Here is a 27905-nt window from a genome sequence, read left to right as displayed (position 1 = left end):
TCTGTTATATCCTGTATTATGCTGCAGTCACACTTCTGTTATTTCACATCTTATTGTGCAGTCAGATCCAGAGCTGCAGTAACTATTCTTCTGTGATATCATGTCTTATGCTGCAGTCACATCCAGAGATTTAATAACTATTCTGCTGTTACATCATGTCTTATACTCTTGTCACCTCCAAAGCTTCCATGTGTAAGAGGACCCTCAGTCATCAAAATAATGGCCTTCGCGGTATGATTTACATTTACATGATACTGTATATATATACAGTACAGACCAAAAGTTTGGACACACCTTCTCATTTAAAGATTTTTCTGTATTTTCATGACTATGAAAATTGTACATTCACACTGAAGGCATCAAAACTATGAATTAACACATGTGGAATTATATACTTAACAAAAAGTGTGAAACAACTGAAAAAATGTCTTATATTCTAGGTTCTTCAAAGTAGCCACCTTTTGCTTTGATGACTGCTTTGCACACTCTTGGCATTCTCTTGATGAGCTTCAAGAGGTAGTCACCGGAAATGGTTTTCACTTCACAGGTGTGCCCTGTCAGGTTTAATAAGTGGGATTTCTTGCCTGATAAATGGGGTTGGGACCATCAGTTGTGTTGTGCAGAAGTCTGGTGGATACACAGCTGATAGTCCTACTGAATAGACTGTTAGAATTTGTATTATGGCAAGAAAAAAGCAGCTAAGTAAAGAAAAACGAGTGGCCATCATTACTTTAAGAAATGATCTTAGGGATCTAAGTCCTTGGCAGTTGGCAGAGATCAAGCCACAAAGTTCTTATGGCACCCGGGAAGGTTTATTAAAGTTCTTAACACCTCCAGCATAAAGCAAAATATACAGTTTACCTCTGGCATTAAGGCAAGAAAAGGAAAAACAAAATAGTCCATATGACAGAACAGGCTCACCCTCTTCCGACCTCCTCTGACGCCTATGAAACACATAAACTTTTTATACCTCTAAGAATGTTACAAATAATTAATTTTGAACGCTCTGTTCACATCAGCATCAAGGCTTCACTTTCTGCATTTTTAATGGATCTCAACAGAAGTGTAACGGATCTTAATGGATTGCATTGACTTTAGCTGATCCATCACTTATAATCTGATGTCTCAGTAAGGGGCTGCATGTTATAAGTACAGGTTTGCTATGTGTGCGTGCCAAATCCTAAAAAGAAAATATGCAATAGAAGAGAGTGCTCCCTTCTTCTTCTAAGTAACAGACTTTGTGGGGAGGTTGGGGAAGGCAGGGTCAGTATATCCTTCCTGAGGTCTCATTCAGACGTCTGATTTTTCTGTACAAGTGCTCTCCGTACTTTTCACTCATACTTGTGATAGTCTTTGGGGCCATTCCCATGTCTGAGATTTTGTTGTGGACCGTGGGGTCAATGGAAAATTGCGAAGACACGTGTGATTTTAATCCGAGGGTCAAATCAAAATTAGCAATGCAAGTCTATGGGTCCGTGAAAAATTCACACCACTCGCATTACATCTGAGTGCGGTCCAATTTTCATGAACTGTCAGAATGGAGAAGGTGGAGAAACTTATTTTTTCACCACATATGAGAAAAATTGATGACAATCTGATCAAACTGTGACCCACCCAAAAAATCAGTTCATTGTTCTCCTACGTGAAAAAATTGGACATCTAAATGAGGCCTGAATAATCGGGAATTGGATGTTTCGCCCCCAGCAGTTCCCCCAAAGCAATTCGCCCCCAGGTACATTTTGCCCCGCACATTTCGTCCCCAGCATTTGGCCCCCAGGATGTTTTGCCCCCGGATATCTCACTCCCGCACATATCGCCCCAAGTTCGAAACATCCGGGGGCGAAATGTGCGGGGGCAAATCTTCCTGGGGGGGGAATGATAGGGGCGAAATGTACCTGGGGGCGAACCTTCCTATAACCAAATAATCAAGCTCATGGCTTTTTTACAGATCCATGTTGTACGCAGAGGTTTGGCTATAGAACAATAGTAAATGTGACTTTTTGCTTGAAGGGGCCAAAAATCCCTTTGGTACGTAAGGAGGCACCTTTATTATACAGATGTAGCTTTCATTATATTAATAAGCAGTTACACCTTAGTGTACCTCAGTGAATTACATAGCGTGACCATTCATGTACTTGCAGCTGAAATACGCATTTTCTTACAATGGTTGGTGCTCCCCAACACTCTGAACAATTTAATGTAAGGCCAGGTTCAAATGGCCGTTGTAGTTCCAAAAGTTACCATACAGGTGTGTAGTAATGCATAGTACGTGTGGCTCATTAAATACCCCATCTCTTGGGAACTTTGCCCTTTGTTTCCTATCAAGCCTTATCATGTGGCATCTTATCGTTCAGCATAATTTGTTATGGCATTATGACAGCTAAAGTCAGAAAGTATAATTTTATTCCTATGCTGATTTTCCAGTTCATCACTCCTGAATCCTGATGTTAAGCATCAGGCTGTTGCTGGATTTGAAATGAGTCCAGAACCTGCTGTTGTCTCCCATTCTGGTCCAGCCAGGCATGATGCTGCTCAGCATCATTGGCAGCCTCAACACCTACCTGGTCCACGAGATGCACAGATTGTCTCTTAGGTATTTGTGCCTAGCAATGTTAAGCATAGGTTGCGGAGGGAGACAGGGCTATTGGAGTCTAAGTCCAGGATTCGCCGCTCTGAGCATGCCCGTGACCTGGTGGACCGTGATTGGTGGTTTGGCAACCACCTGACCCAGTGACCTGGCACCGCCTGATTGGTCCACGGGTGGGGTCACCAATGGTGCGACGGTGGGCAGGGCTTTTTCTTTAAAAGGCCCGCCCACAAACATGGCGGCGCTCTCTGATCATAGAGCATGTTATGCTGTTGTGTGGACCACTGTGTTCCACGTAGTTTCCATAGGCAGGCTAGTGGAAATAGGCAGGTAGCTTCATCTTGCAGTCTGGCTCTGCCAAAGGGGTCGCCTAACACCCCGAGCATCCTGCAGACGTCCTATCCACGGCTCTCGCCTGTCAGCCACGTGGAGTAGTACCCTTCAGTCAGGTAGCACGCCGGCAGGAGGCACGTGTACCCGTCGGCGTAGTCACACACGCATCCTTGCGCCGCCAGTGTAGTCCCTGTGCAGTAACAGGTCTACAGATAGTTTTTCACCGCACATCTCTCGTGCTGCTAATGGAGATTGTGCGAATTGCTATACCCGTTTCCGTGTGCAGTAACACAGAAGGGTTTATCTTTTAAGTTGATTGCTTTCCTTTTCACCCGGAAAGTGTTCGGCAGCAGTCAACCAGGCTGCATCGTGGACCCCAGGGTCGGTTGCGTTCCATTATAATAAATTTGTTTGCAACAGCCCTCCTAACAGTATCAGAGAGCCAGGGTCTTGCCGAACATGGCCGACAACCAGCAACTGCTGCAATATATACAGCGAATTGAGGCCAGACTTAAGTCTCTTGAACAAGCTGTCCCGGTCGCTGATATCACTGCAGTAGCTACCCAGGCAGCTTCTCTAGCAGCCAATATTATTAACTTGGCTGCGGCGAATAATGCGACCACTGCAAGTGCTCCATTACCCCGTTTTGCTCTCCCAGAAAAATTTTCTGGGGACAGTAAATTTTGCAGGGGTTTTATTATTTTATGCTCCATTCACTTGGAGATGATGGAGGCACGGTTCCCCTCCGAAAGAGCCAAAGTGGGTTATGTCATCTCATTACTCACCCACAGGGCTCTGCAGTGGGCTACTCCTCTATGGGAGCGGAATGATCCGGTTGTAGCAAATGGGGGTCTTTTCCTCAAGACCCTAAAAAGTATATTCCTTGGTCCTCAGGTCACGCATGATACGGCCCTTAAGTGTTAGAACCTTGCTCTTAGGTTTTTTTTCCTTTGCTGGTCACATGACCTTGTTGGCCTGTTTGGTCCTGCTCCGCCCTTCTGGCTTTGCTGGACTTCTTTGTATATCTACTTTCTAGCTAGCCTGTGCTCTGTGTCTTGCTCTGTTAGTTTGCTTGGTCTACTGACCGCTATGTTCTATATATTTTGTTTGTTCGTCTGTCTGCTACTATTTCTGTTAGGAGGTGTCCCATATTCCTCCCAGTCCTTAGTACTTGTAGGGATTCCTTCCCCACATCTATAGGTCTCCGTACAGACTAGCTTAGGACTTTAGCAGGTCTGATCGCAGGATCAGGTTCCCTGTTACATCGTAGGGATTAAGCTGAGTTCTATCGTAGGGACAGATCTCCTCTCTTTCCTTAGCTCTGGTAGCAGAACATAACAGTAAGTCCAGCCAGCAAATTCTCTAAGGAAAGATTTTTCTGTTCCATCATGGTGTCGGTTCAGGATTTGGTTCATCGCCTGCAGGGACTCTCTCTGGAGGTGGCCGAGCTCCGTCAGCACGTGAGTAACTGTCCTGGAGCACATTTCTTGGAGCCTAAGGTATGTTTGCCGGATTTATTTTTTGGTGAACACCGAGAATTTTTTTCATTCAAAAATGCTTGCTTATTGTATTTTCGTTTGAGACCTAAGTCCTCTGGGGATGAATCCCAGCGCGTAGGGTTCATAATGTCACTTTTGCGCAAAGAGCCTCAGGAGTGGGCCTTTTCTTTGCAACCTAGTGATACATGCTTCAGATCAGTGGATAGTTTTTTTCTGCTTTGGGACTATTATATGATGATCCTGACCGTGTCGCATCAGCTGAGACTGAGTTGAGACGTTTAAAACAAGGATCAGGTAATGTGGAAAAATATTGTACTCATTTCCGTCGTTGGTCTACTCAAACAGGGTGGAACGATTCTGCTCTGAAAAGTCTATTTCTTGCTGGGCTCAGTGAAAGGGTTAAAGACCTGCTAATTGCTTATCCTACACCTGAAGATTTGCAACAGGCTATGCAATTAGCTATACGGGTGGATAGAAGACTGCGTGCAAGGGTTAATGAGAGCAAATCCTCTGCTATGTCAGTTTCTGGTTATGAGAATGTGTGTACTAACAGTGGTGAACCGATGGAGATTGGATCGGTGGCACCTCGCTCTCAAGAAAAAGACCGTCGATTTTTTGAAGGCTTGTGTTTCTATTGCGGAAAATCTGGTCATTTGATTAAAGGCTGTGAGCTTCGTATGAAGAAAGAAAAAAAAATGGTCAGTCATGCCCGTATTGCCTGTTTAAATTCCAAGGGTGTATTTTTAGCTGCTTCCACGATTGCTCAGGAAAAATTAATGGAATTTCGGGTGTTTGTCGATTGTGGGTCTACTCTGAATGTTATTGATGGGGGATTCGTGGAAAGACTCAATTTAAAACCTGAACCTTTATCATCCCCCATTGCTGTGGTTTCTGTGGATGGTTCCCCTTTGAAGAATATTACTCTCAAGGTCTGTGAATTTCCTCTCACTATTAATGGTGTTCACCATGAGAAATTGGATTTGGTAGTGTTGAATAACTTGCCTTCTCCAGTAATATTGGGATTGCCCTGGTTAAAATTTCACAATCCTGTACTGGATTGGTCTACCAGTGAAATTAAATCCTGGAGCCATAAATGTTATGACAAGTGTTGTAATGGGCGTATTGCAGCTTTGGATAGGGGAGAATTGCCTGTTCCTATTCAGGATTTTTGGAGAGTTTTTTCTGAGAAGGAATCGCAGGTTTTGCCTCCCCATAGAGACTATGATTGTTCTATTGAATTTGTCCCTGGAGCGACTCTTCCTAAAAGTCGTTTATTTAACCTTACTATTCCTGAGAGGAAGGCTTTGGAGGAATACATACAGACAAGTTTGGCCGCCGGTCACATTAGGCCCTCTAAGTCTCCTGTGGCGGTTGGATTTTTTTTTGTAAAAAAAAAGGACGGCGGTTTATGTCCTTGTCTGGATTTTCGTGAGATTAACAAAATTACTGTACGCAATCCTTACCCACTGCCATTGATTCCTGATCTGTTTAACCAGTTAATGGGGGCCAAGTGGTTCTCTAAAATTGACCTTAAGGGGGCATACAATCTGTTGCGCATGAAGGAGGGTGACGAATGGAAGACTGCTTTTAACACTCCTGTGGGTCATTTTGAGAATCTGGTTATGCCTTTTGGTCTTACTAATGCTCCTGCATTTTTTCAGAATCTGATTAATGACATCCTTAGACCTTTGATCGGTAAAAATGTGGTTGTGTATTTGGATGACATTTTGATTTATTCGCCGGATCTGGAGTCTCATTGGCGGAGCGTGCGTGAGGTATTACAGTTATTAATGGACAATTCGCTTTTTGCTAAGCTGGAGAAATGTGAGTTCGCTGTACAGAGAATTAGTTTTTTGGGCTACATTATCTCCAGCAAAGGTTTTGAGATGGATCCGGTTAAGGTTCAGGCTGTGCAGGAATGGCCTAGGCCTATTGGTTTGAAATCGATACAGAGGTTTTTGGGTTTCGCCAATTACTATAGAAAATTCATAAAAAATTTTTCTAGTATTGTCAAACCTCTGACTGATCTCACCAGGAAAGGTGCTGATGCGGTTCAGTGGTCTTCTGAGGCCATTGAAGCTTTTGTGTATCTCAAGGAGAGGTTCACCTCTGCTCCCATCCTTATGCAGCCTGATGTTACTAGGCCGTTTTTGGTTGAGGTTGATGCTTCCTCTGTGGGGGTTGGCGCAGTATTGTCTCAGGATAACGGGGATGGATTACATCCCTGTGCTTTTTTTTCAAAAAAATTTTCGGAGACTGAACTGAATTACGATATTGGTAATCGGGAATTATTGGCTATTAAACTCGCATTTGAACACTGGCGCCACTTCTTGGAAGGTGCGGAATTTCCCGTTCAGGTTCTTACGGATCATAAAAATCTGATATATCTTGATGCTGCCAAGCGCCTGAATGCCCGTCAGGCTAGGTGGGCACTGTTTTTCTCGCGGTTTAATTTCTCCGTTACTTACATCCCTGGTACTAAGAATGTTAAGGCGGATGCCTTGTCTCGCAGTTTTTCTCCCATAGTCGGTGCTGAGAAAGAGGAGAACATTTTACAAGAAGGTGTTGTGATAGCTGCTTTGGACTCCGTTTTGGAAAATGAGATTCTTAAAGCACATGAGAATGCCCCTTCTAACACTCCTCATGGGAGGTTGTTTGTGCCTGGGACCTTTAGGAGAGATTTGTTTGTTGAGTGTCACGAATCTCGGTTGGCAGGTCATCCCGGAATCTCTGAGACCAAGAGACTGGTGGGTCGCAGTTTTTGGTGGCCTGGATGGCAGAAGGAAGTCATTAAGTGGGTGCGTCAATGTACTATATGTGCTAGATCTAAGTCCTCACATACTCCTGCTGCGGGGTTGCTTTGTCCTTTGGAGGTTCCCAGTGCTCCTTGGACACATTTGGCTATGGACTTTATAACTGACCTTCCCCCCTCTGAGGGTTTTACTGTCATCTGGGTGGTCGTGGACCGTTTTAGCAAGATGTGTCACTTGGTTCCTTTCGTCAAACTGCCCTGCGCTAAAACTCTCGCTAAGGCCTTTGTCAAGGAAATTGTCAGACTTCATGGCGTTCCTACTGACATTGTTTCTGATAGGGGTCCTCAGTTCGTGGCTCGTTTTTGGCGTGCCTTTTGTGATAGGTTGGGAGTTCATTTGTCGTTCTCGTCCGGATATCATCCTGAATCTAATGGCCAGACAGAAAGGAAAAACCAGGATGTTGAGCAGTTCTTGCGTTGTTTTGTGGCAGACAATCAAGAGGGGTGGTCTGAGTTTCTGCCACTTGCTGAATTTGCTCTGAACAATCATACATCTTCTTCTGCTGGTTGTTCGCCTTTTTTTTGTTGTTCTGGGAGACATCCGTCGTTTGGGTCGTTCTCCAAGTTGGGATCTGCCGTGCCTGAGGAGGAGAATTTTTCCGGTGATTTGGAGAGAGTTTGGACGGATGTGCGTGGTAATCTTCAGGAGGCCAACAGAAAATCTAAAGACTACTTTGATAGGAAACGACAGGAGGTTTTGTTCGCTGTTGGTGACATGGTTTGGTTGTCCTCTAGGAATCTGCGGTTGAGGATTCCTTCAAAGAAATTGGGTCCCAAGTTTGTAGGGCCCTTTAAGGTGCTTCAGGTTGTCAACCAATCTGCTGTTAGGTTGGAGGTTCCTACCTCCTGGAGAATTAATCCGGTATTTCATGTCTCTCTGTTGAAAAAAGCTGTTGTATCGGATTGTGACGCCTCTGCCTCTGTTCCTCCGGTGGTGGAGGACGGGGAATATGAAATTTCTCGCATCCTTAACTCTAGACGGTATAAAGGTAGTTTGCAGTATCTTGTGGCCTGGAAAGGTTTCGGTCCCGAGGATAACTCTTGGGTGAGGTCGGATGATGTTTCCGCGTCCAGACTTATCAGAGCGTTTCACAGGAGATTTCCTGATAAGCCTGGTCCTAGGGGATCCGGAGGATCCTCTTAGAAGGGGGGGTACTGTTAGAACCTTGCTCTTAGGTTTTTTTTCCTTTGCTGGTCACATGACCTTGTTGGCCTGTTTGGTCCTGCTCCGCCCTTCTGGCTTTGCTGGACTTCTTTGTATATCTACTTTCTAGCTAGCCTGTGCTCTGTGTCTTGCTCTGTTAGTTTGCTTGGTCTACTGACCGCTATGTTCTATATATTTTGTTTGTTCGTCTGTCTGCTACTATTTCTGTTAGGAGGTGTCCCATATTCCTCCCAGTCCTTAGTACTTGTAGGGATTCCTTCCCCACATCTATAGGTCTCCGTACAGACTAGCTTAGGACTTTAGCAGGTCTGATCGCAGGATCAGGTTCCCTGTTACATCGTAGGGATTAAGCTGAGTTCTATCGTAGGGACAGATCTCCTCTCTTTCCTTAGCTCTGGTAGCAGAACATAACATTAAGCTTCTTGCGTTAATCCAGGGTTCGGCCACCGCCAGCCACTATGCAATCCAGTTTAGAACCCTAGCGGCTGAACTGGATTGGTCTGAGCGGTCGCTTATCCCGGTGTTCTGGAAGGGTCTGGCTGGTCATGTTAAAAATGCTCTATCTACCAGAGAGATTCCAACCTCCCTAGAGGAGTTAATATCTCTCGCAAACCGAATTGATTTGCGTCATGCAGAACATAGGTTAGAGCTGGAGGTCGCCAAACCTCAGTATCAATTGGCATCATCCTTCTCTGGACCCATTTCCGAACTCGCAACTCCCGACCCGGAGCCCGAGGCTATGGATATATCCCCGACTGACTCTAGTCCCTCTCGTTCCCGACCTGCACATCTCTTGGAGTACCCTGTAAATAAGGGTTCCAAGCAGTCGGGAGAGCGAGTAGGTCTTACCACCGTTGAAGGAGGTGTATTAGATTCTGGGACTTCTTCCTCCAAATTGTTATATAATGTGACATTGTCCTTTGGTACATCTGCAGTTACTGCCAAGGCGTGGGTGGACTCTGGTGCTAATGGCAATTTTTTGTCATCTGCATTTGCCTAGAGGCACGCCATCCCTATAGAGTTACTGTCAAGACCAATGAACATCAGTGTAGTCAATGGTTCACTCCTGGACACGCAAATCACCCACCAGTCGATTCCCCTCACTATGTCATTTCCTCAAGGCCACCGGGAGGTCATCTCCTTTGTTATTATTCCCAGTGGATTAGACGAGGTGTTATTGGGTCTCCCCTGTCATACTCCACACATTGACTGGAATACGGGGAGAATTTCTTCCTGGAGTGAGAATTGTGCGTCTCAGTATATGGTCACAGTCACCTGGAGGGTAGTCTCTGATCCCTCTACTGTTGTGGATTCCGGTACAGATTCTTTGTCTGTCCCCAGGACCCGGGCCTTGTCAGACTATGTCAAAAAGAACTCTCAGGTAGAGAGGGTGGCTGCAGTGTCCTCTAACCAGGTTCCGTCGGGGAGGACGTTTGTTTCCCCAAATCTACAAAATATGGTGCTCTCCTGGGCTCATGCCCCTAAGATCGGAGCTCATCTGGGGGTCAAACGTACCACTAAGTCCCTTCAACGGTCCTATTGGTGGCCCTGGTGGCGCCAGGACGTCAAGGACTTTGTTCTCGCGTGTCGCATCTGTGCGAGAGATAAATCTTTCCGTCAAAGTCCGGCTGGTCTTCTCCATCTGTCACCCGTGATGGACTCCACACATAGAGAGTCGGTTGTCACTTCTAGTCGTCCTATCCGGGCGACAGAGTGTGGCTCACGGCTCCCAATACTAAAGTACGTGGGGAGTCTGCTAAGTTTGCCCCCCGTTTTAAAAAAGGGTACCCTGTACACTGGAGGGGTCACAGTTCTGAGAATCTTCTCTGTGACCCAGTGGACCACATTCATGATCCCCTGCTCGTTGAGGAAAATGAGCGTCAAGTGGAGGGGGATGATAGAAGGGGGGATAATGTTAGGCGTCAGGCTGTTGCTGGATTCAAAATGGGTCCAGAACATTCTGTGGTCTCCCATTCCGGTCCAGCCAGGGATAATACTGCTCAGCATTGTCATCAGCCTCCATGCCTACCTGGTCCACGAGATGCACAGATTGTCTCTTAGGTATTTGTGCCTAGCAATGTTAAGCATAGGTTGCGGAGGGAGACAGGGCTCTTGGAGTCTAAGTCCAGGATTCACCGCACTGAGCATGCCTGTGACCTGGTGGACCGTGATTTGTGGTTTGGCAACCACCTGACTCGGTGACTTGGCACCGCCTGATTGGTCCACGGGTGGCGTCACCAATGGTGCGACGGTGGGCAGGGCTTAGTCTTTAAAAGGCCCGCCCACAAACATGGCAGCGCTCTCTGATCATAGAGCATGTTATGCTGTTGTGTGGACGACTGTGTTCCACGTAGTTTCCATAGGCAGGTTTAGTGGAAATAGGCAGGCTAGTGGAAATAGGCAGGTAGCTTCGTCTTGCAGTCTGGCTCTGCCAAAGGGGTCGCCTAACACCCCGAGCATCCTGCAGAAGTCCTATCCACGGCTATCGCCTGTCAGCCACATGGAGTAGTACCCTTCAGTCCAGTAGCACGCCGGCTGGAGGCACGTGTACCTGTGTCACCCTGGCCTGGATGCCACAAATATAATAAAGCTGTGTCTGAGAGCAAGGTTGAGGTCCTCTAGTCAAGGACCATTAGCATGCAGCACCTCCTGTCCCAGACCAGTAGGGGGAGCAGGCTGCCCCTATAAAAGTTGGAGCTGGGGGCAGGGTTAGGAATAACTGGACAACCTGTCTCTGGATTGAGAGGTGTCCCAGAGCAGGGACAAACAGTTGTGTTGCAGCCTAAGAGGACGTGTGGCAGTAGGAGAGCCACAAGCCAGGTACAAGAGGCGAAGTGAGCCTGTCCTGGCAGACAAAGAAACTAATCTACCAGACATTGGTGTCTGAGGCTCGGAGGATTCCAAGTCCTACAGCAGATAACCAGTCTGCAGGGGACTGTATGTTCCTTGGCCTAAGAAGCCCGAAGGCTCCGCCACAGCAGAAGCGACCAGCAAAGCCGTACCAGGCCGGGAGTAGAAAGGGACCCAAGTTGCAAGCCATATGGGCGAGAGGACACGGTGAGCTCGGAAACGTGGGCTGTTACACTACAAGGAGGGAAATAGCCAGAAGGAGCACAGAGAGCACGGTAGGCCTACACCCTCACCCTGACCAGGGTCAGCTTCCCACTTCTTCTCAGACATCCAGGCCCCCTCCTAGCCGGGCCTGTTTCTGGGTCTTTTTACCTGTTGTAAAAAACACCCTGAACTGTTTAAGAGGCCTCCGTTTACTGGCTATCGCGGTCGGAATCATCCCCTCCATCATCCATTATATATACTGCCCTGGGGCCATATTCCTCCCGTGGGGAGTTGAACTATTCAGTGCTGCACATTTATATTAGCCCCAGCGGTCTGCACTGCAGCGGCGGTTAGCCCTGACCGCATTCCACGGGTGGCATAGTCGGACATTACCTACAGCACATCATAGACTTCCACTGGTCTGACCACCCTGAGCCACGGGACCGGGTCGCCACTACTACTCCCAGCATTGCCCTGAAGCCCGGTCCCGAGTGCCCGACGGCCCAGGGGGCGAGTCAGCTTTGGCCTAGTCAGCAGGATTGTGACCAACCCGCCATAAACGGGTATTGCGTGCCTGAAAAAGACTGTACACGTACCTGAAGAAGAGTTTTCCCGCCATCCGGAGCCGGGTCCCGCCATTTTCAGCCATCTCCCGCCATTTTCCGTCGGTTCCCGCCATCTTCAGCCGTTTTCCCGCCATCGGACGCCATCTTCAGGACGCCGCACGGAAAGAAGAGGGGCGTAGACGTCCAAACCGCGCGAGACCCGAAGCTCCGCCCCATGCACCGACGCTGCGCAAGGTCCTGGAAGGGAGAGAGAGCGACGCTGACGTCACCAGGACGCGACGCAAGGTCCTCACACGGAGCAGCACCAGCGGAGCCGCGGCCTACAGAAGAGGATCGTCGGAAGGTAGGCCACGCTTAACTAGGGGGGAGGAAGATGACGGACGCGGAGGGACCTTCTACCACCAGCGCCGCTGCAGCAGCGGTGATGCCATTTTCCCTGCCTTACATCCCTGGAGCGGCCTGGCTGCCCAAGTATTCAGGGGAGCCCCATGCACTAACCGACTTTAAGGAAAGGCTGTACAGTTTGTTCCAAGTTTACCCCCTGACAGAGGAACAGAGGATTAGCATACTGACAGGGCAGTTAACTGGCGCAGCACAGCGGGAGGTAAAGTCATGGCCCACTGAGGAGAAAAGAACTGTAAAGGACATTCTGGCCCGGCTGTGGGGTACCTTTGATACCCGTACCTCCGCTGAAATTAAAATGCAGTTCTATGGATGTAAGCAGCGGGCACAGGACCGCATCAGAGACTATGCCCTAAATTTGCAGGAAGCCTTGAGAGCCATCAAACAAGCTGACCCTGGCAGCGTGCAGGATACGGATAAGCTGCTAACAGAACAGTTCATAGAGGTCTGCTGTCTAGCGCCCACAGGACCCAGCTGCGCCTCATGTTCTTTCAGAACCCTGTTCTGACCTTTGCCCAATTCAAGGACAGGGCCATAAGGGTGCTCCGTGAACCCGCAACAAGTGGCGCTATAAACCCCCGGCACCCTGCTCTCACCTATCACCAGGAGGCAGCGCCCTCCTCTATGGACTCCGTGGGGGCTGACGCACAGGCCCTGAACCAAGCCCCGTCGAAAGATCTGCACCACCAAGTCCAGGAGCTGACCAGGACCGTCCAGGCGTTACAAGTGGACCCATCAAGACCCATCGAGTTGGCTTCAAGTCCGGAGGACGTCCCGTGGCGTCGACAGAGGAGGATCCCGTCGTTCCGAGGGAGGCCCACAGACCGCTATGCAGAGGATGGACAGCCCATTTGCCGTCGATGCAACCAGCCCGGACACATTTCCAGGTACTGTAATTTAAACGGGTCCAACCTGGGGCAGAGGGCCAACCCCCAGGCATAAGATCACCAGGCCCTTACAACTGGCGTAATAAGTACGTTGGGGGGCGCCCGGTTTTACCCGTGGTGCTGGATGGCATCCCCATGAGCGCCTTGCTGGATACCGGGTCGCAAGTAACTACTATCCCTTATGTACTTTTTAAGCAGTATTGGACTGATGTTGATATAACACGGTATCCGGACAGTGACTTGAGCATCATCGCCAGTAATGGCTTGCCCGTGCCGCAGATGGGGTTCAAGGAGATGACCATTAAAATTGGTAAAGTTGAACTACCGGCACAGGGAGCGATTATTGTGGACATTGACCGTCGTGAAAGTCACCCTAAAATAACTGTGGGTACTAACGTGATTGAAAATTGTCTTTCAGAGGTAACTGTAATTCTACAACAGGTGGCGGTGAATGCTAGTTCCAGCCAACAGAGAGTCCTCAACAAGGAGATAAAAGCCCTGATGAGACGGCAGCAGGTAGAACTGTCTGGTGGTGAGATCGGTAGCGTAAGACTGAGTGACCCATTCCCCATTTCCATGCCTCCCAAAAGTGAAATGATGATCTGGTGTCGCACTGCAATCGGGTTGAGAGGTAGAGACTACCAAGCCATGGTAGAACCCGTGTACTCAGATAGCAGGCCCACCATTTTGACAGCCCGGGGGGTGGTTGATGTCTGTCATGGGAGGGTGCCCGTTCGCATTCTCAACATTGGGGAGAGAGAGGTACACTTACCCAGGTACGCTACACTTGCCAAACTGTTTGCTGTCGAACACAAAGCTATCAGGGCCGTGGAGCCTTTGCCTCCATCTCCACAGGCGGAGGGTAATGGCTCCCAGAAACAAAAGGAGGACTGGTGCCAGAAACTCCATGTGGGTGCTGACTCCACTCCCCTGCACCAAAAACAAGGAGTCTACCGGGTGGTCCAGGAGTACGAGAGAATTTTTAGTAAGCACCCGCTAGACTTCAGCAGAGTAAAAGGGATAGAACACCATATCCCCACGGGGAGCCACCCACCAATAAAAGAGAGACATAGACCTGTACCCCCTGCACATTATCAGAACGCAAAGGGCATGCTAAGAGAAATTAAAGAAGCTGGGGTCATTAGAGATAGCTGTATCCCCTGGGCAGCCCCCCTGGTTCTGGTAAAAAAGAAAGACGGCACCATGAGAATGTGCATGGACTATAGACAAATCAACCGTATCACCCACAAGGACGCATATCCGCTGCCTAGAATAGAGGAGTCTTTAGCCGCACTAAAATCAGCTAACTTCTTTTCTACTTTGGACCTTACTAGCGGGTACTGGCAGGTTCCTGTGGCAGAGGCTGACAAGGAGAAGACCGCCTTCACCACCCCGATGGGACTGAGCGAGTTCAACTGTATGCCCTTCGGGCTCTGTAACACACCAGGGACCTTCCAGAGGCTGATGGAATGCTGTCTAGGGCACCGAAACTTCGAGACTGTCCTCCTTTACCTAGACGACGTGATCGTCTATTCGAAGACTTACGAGGACCATCTAAAGCACCTGGCCGAGGTGTTCGAAGCCCTGGCAGGCTATGGCCTGAAGGTGAAACCATCAAAGTGTCACCTGTTGAAACCGAAAGTCCAGTACCTAGGGCACGTGATAAGTGCGGAAGGAGTAGCCCCCGACCCTGACAAGGTCACAGCAATCAAGAGCTGGCCAAGCCCCTCGAACATCAAAGAAGTGAGGCAGTTCCTCGGGTTGGTAGGCTACTACCGAAGGTTCATCCCCGGGTTCACTAAGATGGCAGCTCCTATGCAGGACCTACTGATAGGACAGTCTAAGTCCAGAAGCCAAAAGCCACCCTTCAAGTGGGATAAACCGGAAGAGGAGTCCTTCCGCAAGTTGAAGATGGCCCTCACAGGGGATGAGATCCTGGCCTACCCTGATTATGGCCAGCCTTTTATTCTCCACGCAGACGCCAGTAATGTGGGACTGGGAGCCGTACTGTCACAAAACCAACAGGCAGAGAAAGCGTGATCGCGTATGCCAGCCGGAAGCTGAGGCCCACCGAGAGGAACCCGGAGAATTACAGCTCCTTCAAGCTAGAATTCTTGGCGGTGGTGTGGGCCGTAACGGAACGCTTCAAGCATTACCTGGCCTCCGCAAAGTTCACTGTGTACACGGACAACAACCCGTTAACACACCTAGACAGTGCAAGACTTGGTGCCCTGGAACAGCGGTGGATGGCCCGTCTCTCCAATTATGACTTCGTGATCAAGTACCGGGCAGGCAAAACCAATGCCAACACTGACGCCCTGTCGAGAATGCCTCACTTACCTGAAGGTGACGAAGACCCAGAGGAGCTGGAGGAGGTAGAACTCCCCGCGTTTCACGGGTATGGGGCCGCTCAATACTCCCACCGTGTGAAGGAGGAAGATTTAACAACCGTTATGATCAATCCCCTACCTCACCACAGCTGGGCCAAGACCCAAGATAGTGATCCTGCGATCCGCCTGGTGAAAAATCTGCTGACCCAGGAAGATGCCCGCTTAGATCCGGATGCTCTAGAGGAAGGCAAGCAGCTATGGAAAGAGAAGAGCAAGCTGTTCCTCTATGAAGGCAAGCTGTGCAGAAGACTTGTCAACCACCGGACACACGAGCTGACCTGGCAAGTCGTGGTCCCAAGGCGGGATGCAGCTATGGTCCTGGGGGCTTACCATGACAGAGCGGGGCACTTCGGTTGGAAGAAACTGGAGTTCCTGCTAAGAGGATGGTTCTTTTGGGTCGGCATGAGAGGGGCTGTAGAGAAGTGGTGCAGGGACTGTGGCCCTTGTAACTTAAGGAGAAAAGACCGCACCAGCCAGAAGACACCCTTGAAGCCCATCGTCACCCAGCAGGCTCTTGAGCTGGTAGCTCTGGACCACGTCAAATTGGCTCCAAGCCGGTCAGGATACATCTACGCCCTGACAATCGTGGACCACTATTCACGTTTTCTAGTGGTGGTCCCGGTAAAAGACTTGACAGCCCAAACGGCGGCCAGAGCCTTCCAGCAATACTTCTGCTGTCCACACAGGTATCCGGAACAGGTCCTGACGGACCAGGGTCCAGCGTTCGAAGCTGAAATCTTCCAAGAATTCTGCAACCTCTATGGCTCTAAGAAGATTCGGACAACGCCTTACCACCCACAAACCAACGGGATGTGTGAGAAAATGAACAATATAGTCATCGATCTCCTGAAGACGTTGCCCCTGGAGGAACGCAGCCTGTGGCCAGAAAAACTGCCGGACCTGATAGACTTATACAACCATATCCCTGTGAATGCTACAAACTGCACCCTGGCTTACCTGATGCGAGCCAGACCAGGTAAGCTGCCCATGGACCTGGAGATGGGAGTCCTAATACCTGAGGACACCTCCCCGGATGCGGACTGGGATATGGAAAGGCGACTGCAGTACAAGAGGGTACAGGAGAGTGTGGAGAAGAGCCTGGCCCAGGTGAGATAAAGGCAAGAAAGACTCTTCAACCAACACGCTCCTGCTGGTCCCCTAGAACCTGGTGAGCAGGTCCTGAAGCGAAAGAGAAGGCTACATAAGTTGGACGACCAGTGGGAAAGGGAACCCTACACCGTACTGCAGTCTGATCACGACAACTCGAAGGTGTGCGTGATCACCAAGGATGGAGGAGAAACCACTAGTACCGTCTCCAGACACCACCTAAAAAGGTGCGAGCAGCTCCGTAGTGCAGAAGAGGATCAAAGTGACCTTGAACCCGCAAAGGACAAGGAAGAAATGATCAGCACCGTTCTCGGAGAGTTCCCTCAGTCCTGGACTCGAATAAACGATGCCATAGTGGTACCAATCCTGCATTTCCTGCAACCGGCTCAGCAACAACCTACACCAGAGCCGGAAGGTGAAGAAGAGCAAGCAGTTGCAGAGGCAGAAGAGCCAGCACCAGCAGCCCAGGAGAATCAACCCTCTGCTGACAGTGAGCCTGCCATGCCTGCGGTAAGCCAGAGGACCCGCAGACAGCTGCCTGCCCTTGCTGTAAGTCTAGCCAGTGACTGTACCCTAAATGGTAGTGAAGAAAACCGGGTCAGTCCACCACCAGACAGTGGGTTACGCAGGTCAACCAGGAGCACAAAGGGGCAGATACCCACTAAAACTGTAAATAACCCTGTTGCCAAGTGTTGAAATGTTTGCAAAGTTACATGCATGATTAGTAATTGTGTATTTCAGTTTCTTACAGTTACCGTACGGACTCAAAGGTTATGGACTTTTAATAACCGGGACTTTGTATGGACTGCATTCGGAACCTAACCAAGGAATGAACTAAGACAGTAAAGGACTTGGGGCTAGGACAGACCCCCCACCTGGTTAAGGCTCCCCGTTGTGTTGGTGAAATGGACACCCGGTCACAGACCACACTGTGACCTTAAGAACTCAACCTGTGCGTCGTTTGTCTACTGATGTTTTACGGTCATGCATATTATCTTTGTTTATTGTTTAGTCCCGGAGTACTAAATTTTACTAGGGGGGAATGTGTCACCCTGGTCTGGATGCCACAAATATAATAAAGCTGTGTCTGAGAGCAAGGGGGAGGTCCTCTAGTCAAGGACCATTAGCATGCAGCACCTCCTGTCCCAGACCAGTAGGGGGAACAGGCTGCCCCTATAAAAGCTGGAGATGGGGGCAGGGTTAGGAAGAACTGGACAACCTGTCTCTGGATTGAGAGGTGTCCCAGAGCAGGGACAGACAGTTGTGTTGCAGCCTAAGAGGACGTGTGGCAGTAGGAGAGCCACGAGCCAGGGACAAGAGGCGAAGTGAGCCTGTCCTGGCAGACAAAGAAACTAATCTACCAGACTTTGGTGTCTGAGGCTGGGAGGATTCCAAGTCCTACAGCAGATAACCAGTCCGCAGGGGATTGTATGTTCCCTGGCCTAAGAAGCCCGGAGGGTCCGCCACAGCAGAAGGGACCGGTGAAGCCGTACCAGGCCGGGAGTAGAAAGGGACCCAAGTTGCAAGCCATACGGGCGAGAGGACACGGTGAGCTCAGAAACGTGGGCTGTTACACTACAAGGAGGGAAATAGCCAGAAGGAGCACAGAGAGCACGGTAGGCCTACACCCTCACCCTGACCAGGGTCAGCTTCCCACTTCTTCTCAGACATCCAGGCCCCCTCCTAGCCGGGCCTGTTTTTGGGTCATTTTACCTGTTGTAATAAACACCCTGAACTGTTTAAGAGGCCTCCGTTTACTGGCTATCACGGTCGGAATCATCCCCTCCATCATCCATTATATATACTGCCCTGGGGCCATACTCCTCCCGTGGGGAGTTGAACTATTCAGTGCTGCACATTTATATCAGCCCCAGCGGTCTGCACTGCAGCGGCGGTTAGCCTCGACCGCATTCCACGGGTGGCGTATTCGGACATTACCTACAGCACATGATAGACTGCCACTGGTCTGACCACCCTGAGCCACGGGACTGGGTCGCCACTAGTACTCCCAGCATTGCCCTGAAGCCCGGGCCCGAGTGCCCCACGGCCCAGGGGGCGAGTCATACCCATCAGCGTAGTCACACACGCATCCTTGCGCCGCCAGTGTAGTCACTGTGCAGTAACAGGTCTACAGATAGTTTTTCACCGCACATCTCTCGTGCTGCTAAAGGAGATTGTGCGAATTGCTATACCCGTTCCCGTGTGCAGTAACACGGAAGGGTTTATCATTTAAGTTGGTTGCTTTCCTTTTCACCCGGAAAGTGTTCAGCAGCAGTCCACAAGGCTGCATCGCGGACCCCGGGGTCGGTTGCGTTCCATTATAATAAAGTTGTTTGCAACCGCCCTCCTAACACCTGAGGCCCTTCTTATAGGGGAAACGCGTTGAGTTTAATACTGGAAATAAGCTTTGGGTTCACCATTGAATCAATAATGTTTGGTATACCTTATAGGACTTGATTTTTGAATTTCCCTAAGCATGTGCATAAATAGTGTACAGTTGTGGAGTAGCCCCCTTCTTTTTGCAGTGACAGATATGTCTTTACCATAAGTAGCACTATCTGACATCTTTTATAAAACTATTACGTATATATTTAGGAACTAGCCAGTTTAAGACCAAAATCTGGATATATGTCTATACTTAAGAATAACCTGACTGACACTGGTATTAGTCTGTTGGTTGTATGGTTGTATCTATGCATTTATATCATGCACTTGGCACTTTATACTATTGTATGGAATTAGCCGGTTGTACATACTTTAATTTCTGGGTAATTAAGATTTTGGTAGCTAAGGCCTAATAGGGTTCATCAGGTGAGTGCCAATTGCGCAACATAGGGTGCCAACCTTCGCAGCAAGGCAGGGTATAATAGTCACTTAATATATTCTTCCCGGTTTAGATTGATCCCTCAATAATTTGTTGGTGTGGTGATAGTCTGGTATGTATAAGATTGAGTAGATAACTAATTTTAAGTGATAATCAATAAAGGTTCATTTTTTGGATGAACTTTCATCTCCTGTTTCAGTAATAGAAAAATCTGTGTTCACTGAGGACAAATTTTATTCATGGATTGAGAATTCTGAGAATGAAAGGTCAGTCCAGGAGGAAAAAGAAGTGGATTTTTCTTATAAGATACATTACAAAGTTTCTTATCTTCACTTACTATTGATTTATGGAGGGGGGGGTTACTCTTTAGATTCCTGTACTCAGAAAGTTGTTATAATGTAACCTATGTGCCTAAAAATGCATGGAATTGTAAAAAGTTTGCCAATAGAATACTATTCAATCCTCTTAGCATACCAAACACTTCAGGACGCTTATAATGGCTCCATTTTGTACTCCTATATCCTAATTTAAGTAGTAATTGCTTTGATCTTAGTGCTGTCCCAATCTGTGAGTATGCAGCATAGTATGTACACGCGTCATACACTCCCTAATATGCTTTCCTACTTAATGGGAATCTGTCAGTAGGACAAACCCTCCTAAGCCGTCTATATGGGCATAGAGGTCTCAGAATTTTGAATAAAATGATACCTTGATATATGCGATCCGATATCTTATTCCAGAGAAATCCAGAGAAATTTTCTTATACAGCGGGTAAAATAAGTATTGAACACATCACCAATTTTCTAAGTAAATATATTTCTAAAGGTGCTATGAAATTCTCAGCAGTAAAAACCCATCCAATCCACACAAGCAAAGAAATCACACTATAGATGTCCATAAATTAAGCTATGTGCAATAATGAGAAATGACACAGGTAAAAAGTATTGAACGAATGAAAAAAGAGGTGCAAAAAGCCCCGGAAAGTCATGATACCAGCTGAAATTTATCAGTAATTATTCTCTTTATTTACCTCCCAAGCCTGTTTGCATCTTCATGACCAGATCAAATTTTACAATTCTGACCATTATCACTTTATGAGGTAATAACTCTGGAACGCTTCAACGTCTCCCACTGATTCTGAGATTGTTTTCTCATGACATATTGTACTTCATGATAGTGGCCAATTTAAATCAATATGACTTGCGTTTATTAGTGAAAAAATGTAAAATTTGACAAAAAATTTGAATATTTTGCAATTTTCAAACTTTTTTGCAATTTTATTGCACCTCTGGAGTGGTGCTTTAAATGTAAATCCCCTACTCCCTGTCTGATACTCAACTGCCACTGCCTCCATCCGTTTCCAGCGCCGCTGGGGTCGGTCTCCAGCGAGAAATGACCTGTAGTGATGTGTGAGTGCTAAAATGCTCGGGTCGAGCAAATTGGAATGCTCGGGTGCTCGACCCACGTAACGAGCCCAATGTAAATCTATGGGAAACTTGCCCAAATCGATGTGAACAGTGCTCAAATGACATGGGAACAGCATGGGGAAGACCCTTGGAAGCATTTATGACTCCCAAGTCACTGCTGTTGTCAGAGGTATTACGCCACTTTTACGGGCTCACAATAAAACATACAAAAACAAAAACAAAATAGATTTTCCTGGGAAATATGTTAAGGAACATCCTTTCCAGGGTAATGACTTGTATATAAGGAAAAATAAATAACCAAAAACAAAAATGCTCCTCCACACCTTAGGCTATGTTCACACATAGCGTTTTTGATGCGTTTTTGCACTTTTGCATTGCTTTCAACCAAGACAAATGCATTCACTGGGAAATGTCATTTTAATATTTTACAACCTTATCTGGCCATGTGGTGTGTGACACATCATCAGACACATCCTGTTTCATTTATGATGCAGGGATTCTGAAAGTAACAAAGCCTATTTTTATAGGGCCATTAGACGACCCTCGCTATTGTTAGAGACCCTCACAATTCTTAAAGGGCCAGCAGTCGGCCCTCACGATTGTTAGGGAGCCATCAGCTGGCTATGCTTTGCTGTTCCCATTATTAACGAGTGGGTCTCCTATACTGTTAATGCTTATGCAGTGATTGCAGGGGCTGCCACTTCAATGCCCCTTGCAAGAGACATAGAGGTTGGAGAGCCTCCTAAAAACAATGTTCCCATTATTAAGAAGTGGGTTTCCCATAGTGTTTGCCTATGCAGTGAATGCAAAAGCTGCCAAAAATTTGGATGACTGTGACCTCTGCCGCCAGGGTTTTCAGATGGGAATATTTTTAATAATTCCGCAACAAGGGCCTTCTGGTACTGCCCTATTTTAGTAGACCTGTCCGCTTCGGGAATAAGAGATAGAAAGTTCTCCTTGTAGCTTGGGTCTAGAAGTGTCACTAACAAATAATTACTGTAACCCAAAATTTGGAGAATGCGAGGGTCACAGGAAAGGCAGCGTAACATAAACTCAGCCATGCGTGCCAGATTGCTAACAGGCAAGATTTCCATGTCCTCACCAAGAGGACGACAGACCATACTCTCCTCCTCCTCCCTGTCCTCAGGCCATCCACGCTGAACAGACGGTATGACCGTTGTGTAGGTAGTACCGTCTATAGTGCTTGAAACTAGCTCCTCCTCCTCCTCTTCCTCATTGTCACCCAATCCAAGTTGGGATGAGATGAGGCTGGGCTGTGTGTAATCAACCCGTATGGTTCATTGTTCCATCTCATCATGCTCTGCATGCAATGCATCGTCTTTGATTGTGAGCGGAGAGCGTTTCAGAAGACAGAGAAGTGGGATGGTGAAGCTAATTATGGCGTCATCGCCGCTCACCATCTTGGTGGAGTACTCAAAGTTTTGGAGGATGGTACAGATGTCTGACATCCATGTCCACTCCTGAGGTCTTCTGTGTGGAGTCTGAAGTGAATACCGACGGCCTTGTTGATGCTGGTAGTCAACAACTGCCGTCTTCTGCTCACAAATCCTTCCCAATATCTGCAATGTAGAGTTCCAACGTGTGGGGACATCACACACCAGTCGGTGAGCCGGAAGCTGCAACCGCTGCTGAAACATGGCAAGGGCGGCGGAAGCTGTAGGTGAATTTCTAAAATGGGTACACAGACGGCGTACATTGACAAGCAAATCCGGCAGCTCTGGGTAGGATTTGAGAAACCGCTAAACCACAATGTTAAGCACATGGGCCAGGCATGGTACGTGTGTGAGCTCGCCACGCCTCAGAGCCACCACCAGGTTCTGGCCATTGTCACACACGACCATGCCTGGCTGTAGGTTCAGGGGTGTCAGCCACAGATCTACCTGCTCTTTCAGAGCTGTCCACAACTCTTCAGCGTTGTGTGGTTTGTCACTTAAGCATATTAACTTCAGCACAGCCTGTTGCCGCTTGGCAGTGGCAGTGCTGCGGTGCTTCGAGCTTGCGACTGATGTGGTCATTTCGGAGATGGATGCTGAAGAGGAGGAGGAGGTGCAGTAACTGTAGAATGTGGGGACAACCCTGAATTACCCAGGGCCCGCAATCCTCGGCATTGGGAGGATGTGTTCCATCCCAAGGTCCGACTGGGTCCCTGCTTCCACTATGTTAACCCAGTGTGCCGTCAGTGAGATGTACCATCCCTGCCCACAAGCACTTGTCCACGTGTCCATGGTTAGGTGGACTTTCCCAGTAACTGCGTTGTTGAGGGAATGGTTAATGTTATGGGACACGTGCTTGTGTAATGCGCGGATGGCACACCGGGAGAAATAGCAGTGGCTGGGGAACGAGGGACGGCCGCCGACATCAGGTTGCAGAAAGCTTCCATCTCCTCGAACGTAAAAGGCAACATTTCGAGCGCAAGCAGTCGTGAAATGTGTGAATTTAGTAGTGTGGCCTGTGGGGCGTAGGCTGCGTATTTGCGCTTGCGTTCCAAGGACTGGGGTAGGGACAACTGAACGCTGCACTCGGACAAGGAAGTGGACATGCTTGCTGATGGTGCTAGTTGAGAGTGTGCAATTACAGGTGCAGGGCAGGAGGCATCTTCGCATGCGCCATGAACAGACAATTGGCTTGCACGCAGAAGCACGCAGCGGAAGAAGCAGTGATGCTGCCTGCAGACACTGTTCCTGGACCCTGGGGTTCGGCCCACAAAGTCGGGTGCTTTGCTGCCATGTGCCTGATCATGCTGGTGGTGGTCAGGCTGGTAGTTTTGCTACCCCTGCTTATGCTGGCCTGTCAGGTGGTGCAAATGGCCTTTTTGGGGTTATCGGCAGAGTCTTTAAAAAACAACCAGACTCGGGAAGACCTAACAGTTATACTGGCAACTTCTGTCATGTTGATGTTACGAGGAATGGTTGCCCACCTTCAGTCTGTGGCCACCACACTGCTTCTTCCTGCCTGTTGTGGTGCTATGCCTCCCTCCCCCCGTGTGCTGCTGTCATCGCTCTGTATGTCCCCCTGCCAGGTTGGGTCAGTTACTATATCATTCACCACCTCGTCTTCCACTTCCCCACTCTGGTCCTCCTCCTGACTTTCTGGCAATTGTGTCTCATCATTGTCCACCTCTTGTGACAGTTTCCCTTCATCACCTTTGTGTGACCGTGGCTGTTCAAATATTTGGGCATTGCTACATGCGATCTCCTCTTGCCCTGCTTCAAGTGGACCGGGCGAGAGGCCCGAATCTATAAATGGAAAAGTGAGCAGCTCTTCAGAGTGTCCAAGTGTGGGATCAGTTGTCTCTGGGCACTTGGCATGGTGTGAGGAAGGAGGATCAGGGTGAGGAATATGAAGTCCAGACTCGCAGCTACTGAGACTTGACTGTGTGGAAGACAGGGTGGTGGTGATGGCTAAGTGACTGGCAGCATTATCTGCTATCCAACCAATAACCTTTTCATACTACTCTGGGTTCAATAGTGGTGTTCTGCGGTCACCTATCAATGGGTCGAGCGAGAAGATGTGGGTGTTTGTTGTGTCACAATTTCAGCTAGTCCACGTCCTCGGCCTCGTCCTCTGCATGCACCATCATCACCATCACACGTCCACTTCCTTGTCCCTTGCCACGTGCCTTGCCCATTTTAAATGGAGCACAATATTTTCCACGTTCACTACAAATGGCTCGATTTGAACTGCAGTGATATGTGATCCGTGTGACGGAAAACCACAGTTTTAAATAGCTGGCCTGTAGGTAACTATTTTTAACAGCGAACTGGTGTCAATAGCTTCGCTAACACACTGCAACAAAATTTCAATGGGGGCCAGAAATGGCAGAATTTTCAGTGCACTTATATGTGATCCGTATGACGGACAAACCACAGTTTTAAATAGATGGATTTTTAGCGCTGTAATATGGAAAGGATCTGGCTGTATTCTGCAGTGCCAACAAGCAAATGGAACAGAAAAACGGTGTTCTCTGGATTGCTTTTTAAGCAAATAATCAGGATTAAGATCCAAAAAAAATTATTCCTGGTCCCTGATACCTGGGGCTATTTCTAGAAATATATGTAAAAGCACCAGCAGCAGACAGAAGTGGAATGGTCCCTCTTGCTATATGCACTGCAGTCTGCCACATACACTGCCTGCCTGCCTAGCACTGATATCTTTGCAGCTAGATTAATCCTCGGAAGAACTGTTAGTTGAGATGGATATGTGAATAATATATGGTGGTATACCTACACTAACTAAGAAACAAGCAAATCTCTCCCTAGCTCAGCAGCAGCTCTCCCTACACTGCCTGATTCCAGAGTAGACTGTGACGAGCATGGCGGCGCCAGGTCTGATATATACTGATAATAAACTGATTAAATTTTCTGATGACACAAAGCTAGAAGGGATAGCTAATACTAGAGTAGAGAGAGAGAGGATTCAAAAAGACCTAAATAAACTGGAGCATTGGGCAGTAACTAACAGAATGGTTTTTAACAGGGAAAAATGCAAAGTACTACATCTGGGCAATAAAAATGAAAAAAACATATTCAAAATGGGAGAAATAGAGCTAAGCAACAGTACATGTGAAAAAGACTTAGGTATACTAATAGATCATAGACTGAACATGAGTCAACAGTGTGATGCAGCAGCAAAAAAGGCAAATACAATTCTGGGATGTATTAACAGAAGCATACAGTCTAGGTCACGTGAAGTCATTATCGGACTTTACTCCTCTTTGGTCAGACCTCATCTGGAATACTGCATCCAGTTTTGGGCACCACATTTTTAAAAAGACATCGACAAACTGGAGCAAGTTCAGAGAAGAGCGACCAGAATGGTGACCGGTCTGCAAACCATGTCCTATGAGGAACGGTTACAGGATTTGGGAATGTTTAGCTTGCAAAAAAGAAGACTGAAAGGAGACTTAATAGCTGTCTACAAATATCTCAAGGGCTGTCACATTGTAGAAGGATCATCTTTATTCTCATTTGCACAAGGAAAGACTACAAGCAATGGGATGAAACTGAATGGGAGGAGACACAGATTAGATATTAGAAAAAACTTTTTAACAGTTAGGGTGATCAATGAGTGGAACAGGCTGCCACGAGAGGTGGTGAGTTCCCCTTCAATGGACGTCTTCAAACAGAGTGTAACGGATCTGGGAGGTGGAACCTCTGTGCAACTATACAAGGGGGCAGTCCTTGTGAGGAAGCGGGTGGCTCCCAGGGAAGACGAGCAGGTAGTCACGGCAAGTGACAGGGACAGTCTCTGGGTAGAGGGGCAGGTAGTCACGGCAAGTGGCAGGGACAGTCTCTGGGTAGAAGGACGGGTACTCACGGCAAGTGACAGGGACAGTCTCTGGGTAGAAGGACAGCAGGCAGGTGGCTGGTGAGCGCTCCCAGGTGAGCGGGCGAGAGTCTCTGGACGGGCAGGTGGTCACGGCAAGTGACGGCAGAGCCTCCAGGTAGGCTAGCAGACAGGTAGAAGGTGAGCGCTCCCAGGTGAGCAGGCAAGAGTCTCTGGACAGGCAGGTGGTCACGGCAAGTGACGGCAGAGCCTCCAGGTAGGCTAGCAGACAGGTAGCAGGTGAGCGCTCCCAGGTGAGCAGGCAAGAGTCTCTGGACAGGCAGGTGGTCACGGCAAGTGACGGCGGAGCCTCCAGGTAGGCTAGCAGGCAGGTAGCAGATGAGCTCTCCCAGGTGAGTGGGCAGGCTGGTCCATAGACAGACTGACAGGTGTCGGAAGGCAGACCGTCGGACCGCAGGCTAGCAAGCAGGTAAACGGATATCAGGCAGGTATCAAGCAGGAATCTGGCAGGTAACTGGCTGGTAACTGGTAATGGGACCTGAGGGCTGAAGCAGAGTGAAGGCTTTGCAACAACATTGCTCGGGCACCTCCATTTTGGAGGAGGTGCCTTATATATGGGAGGTCCTCCGGCAATTGGCCGGGGACTCCTTAGGACGGCGCGCGCGGTCCCTTTAAGAGAGGGGGAGCGCGCGCGCCCTAAGCACACTGCCGGGGAAGGAGCGCGTGCCGGAAGCAGCGGGGAGAGAAGCGCTGGAGGACGCCGCGCCAGGAGCGGGGAGGTGAGAGGGACGGCGTCTCTGCCTTGTACGGGGCAGAGACGCCGATGCTACAGTACCCCCCCCTTTAGGCCCCCTCTTTTTTTGGCCAGAAAGAAATTTTTCAAGGAGAAGCGGGGCGTTGATGTTCTCCCTGGGTTACCAAGTTCTCTCCTCAGGACCAAACCCCCTCCAATCTACCAGAAAAAAGGTCTTTCCTCTTACCCTCTTGGAGGCCAGAATACTCTCTACCTCAAAGACGTCATCAGCGGAAACTGGAGCAGGAGGGGCACCTGGATTATTGGAAAAAGAGTTAAAGACAACGGGCTTGAGGAGAGATACGTGGAAGGAGTTGGGAATCCGTAGGGTGGCCGGGAGTTTTAATTTGTAGGCCACAGGGTTAATTTGCCTGAGGACTTCGAAGGGACCGATGAATCGAGGGCCCAACTTGAAGGAGGGTACTTTGAGCCGCACATGTTTGGACGAGAGCCAAACCTTGTCTCCCGGACGGAATTGAGGCGGATCCAGACGTCTCTTATCAGCATATCTCTTCATCTGCTCAGAGGACAGAAGAAGAGTGGACCTGGTACTCTCCCAAATAGTAGAAAATTCGCTGACAAGAGACTCCGCAGCAGGGTTGTCCACAGAAACGGAGACAGGAAGCGGAATCCGGGGGTGATGGCCAAAAACAAAAAAGAACGGGGACTTGGAAGAGGATTCGCTCTCGTGGTTATTATAAGAGAACTCGGCCCAAGGAAGGAGGTCCACCCAATCAGAATGGTGGGCATTA

Source organism: Phyllobates terribilis, unplaced genomic scaffold (genome assembly GCF_046119375.1).
Source record: "Phyllobates terribilis strain yellow unplaced genomic scaffold, ASM4611937v1 Scaffold_10__3_contigs__length_209671492, whole genome shotgun sequence".
In the NCBI taxonomy this organism is placed as follows: domain Eukaryota; kingdom Metazoa; phylum Chordata; class Amphibia; order Anura; family Dendrobatidae; genus Phyllobates; species Phyllobates terribilis.
This window is presented reverse-complemented; position numbering follows the sequence as displayed.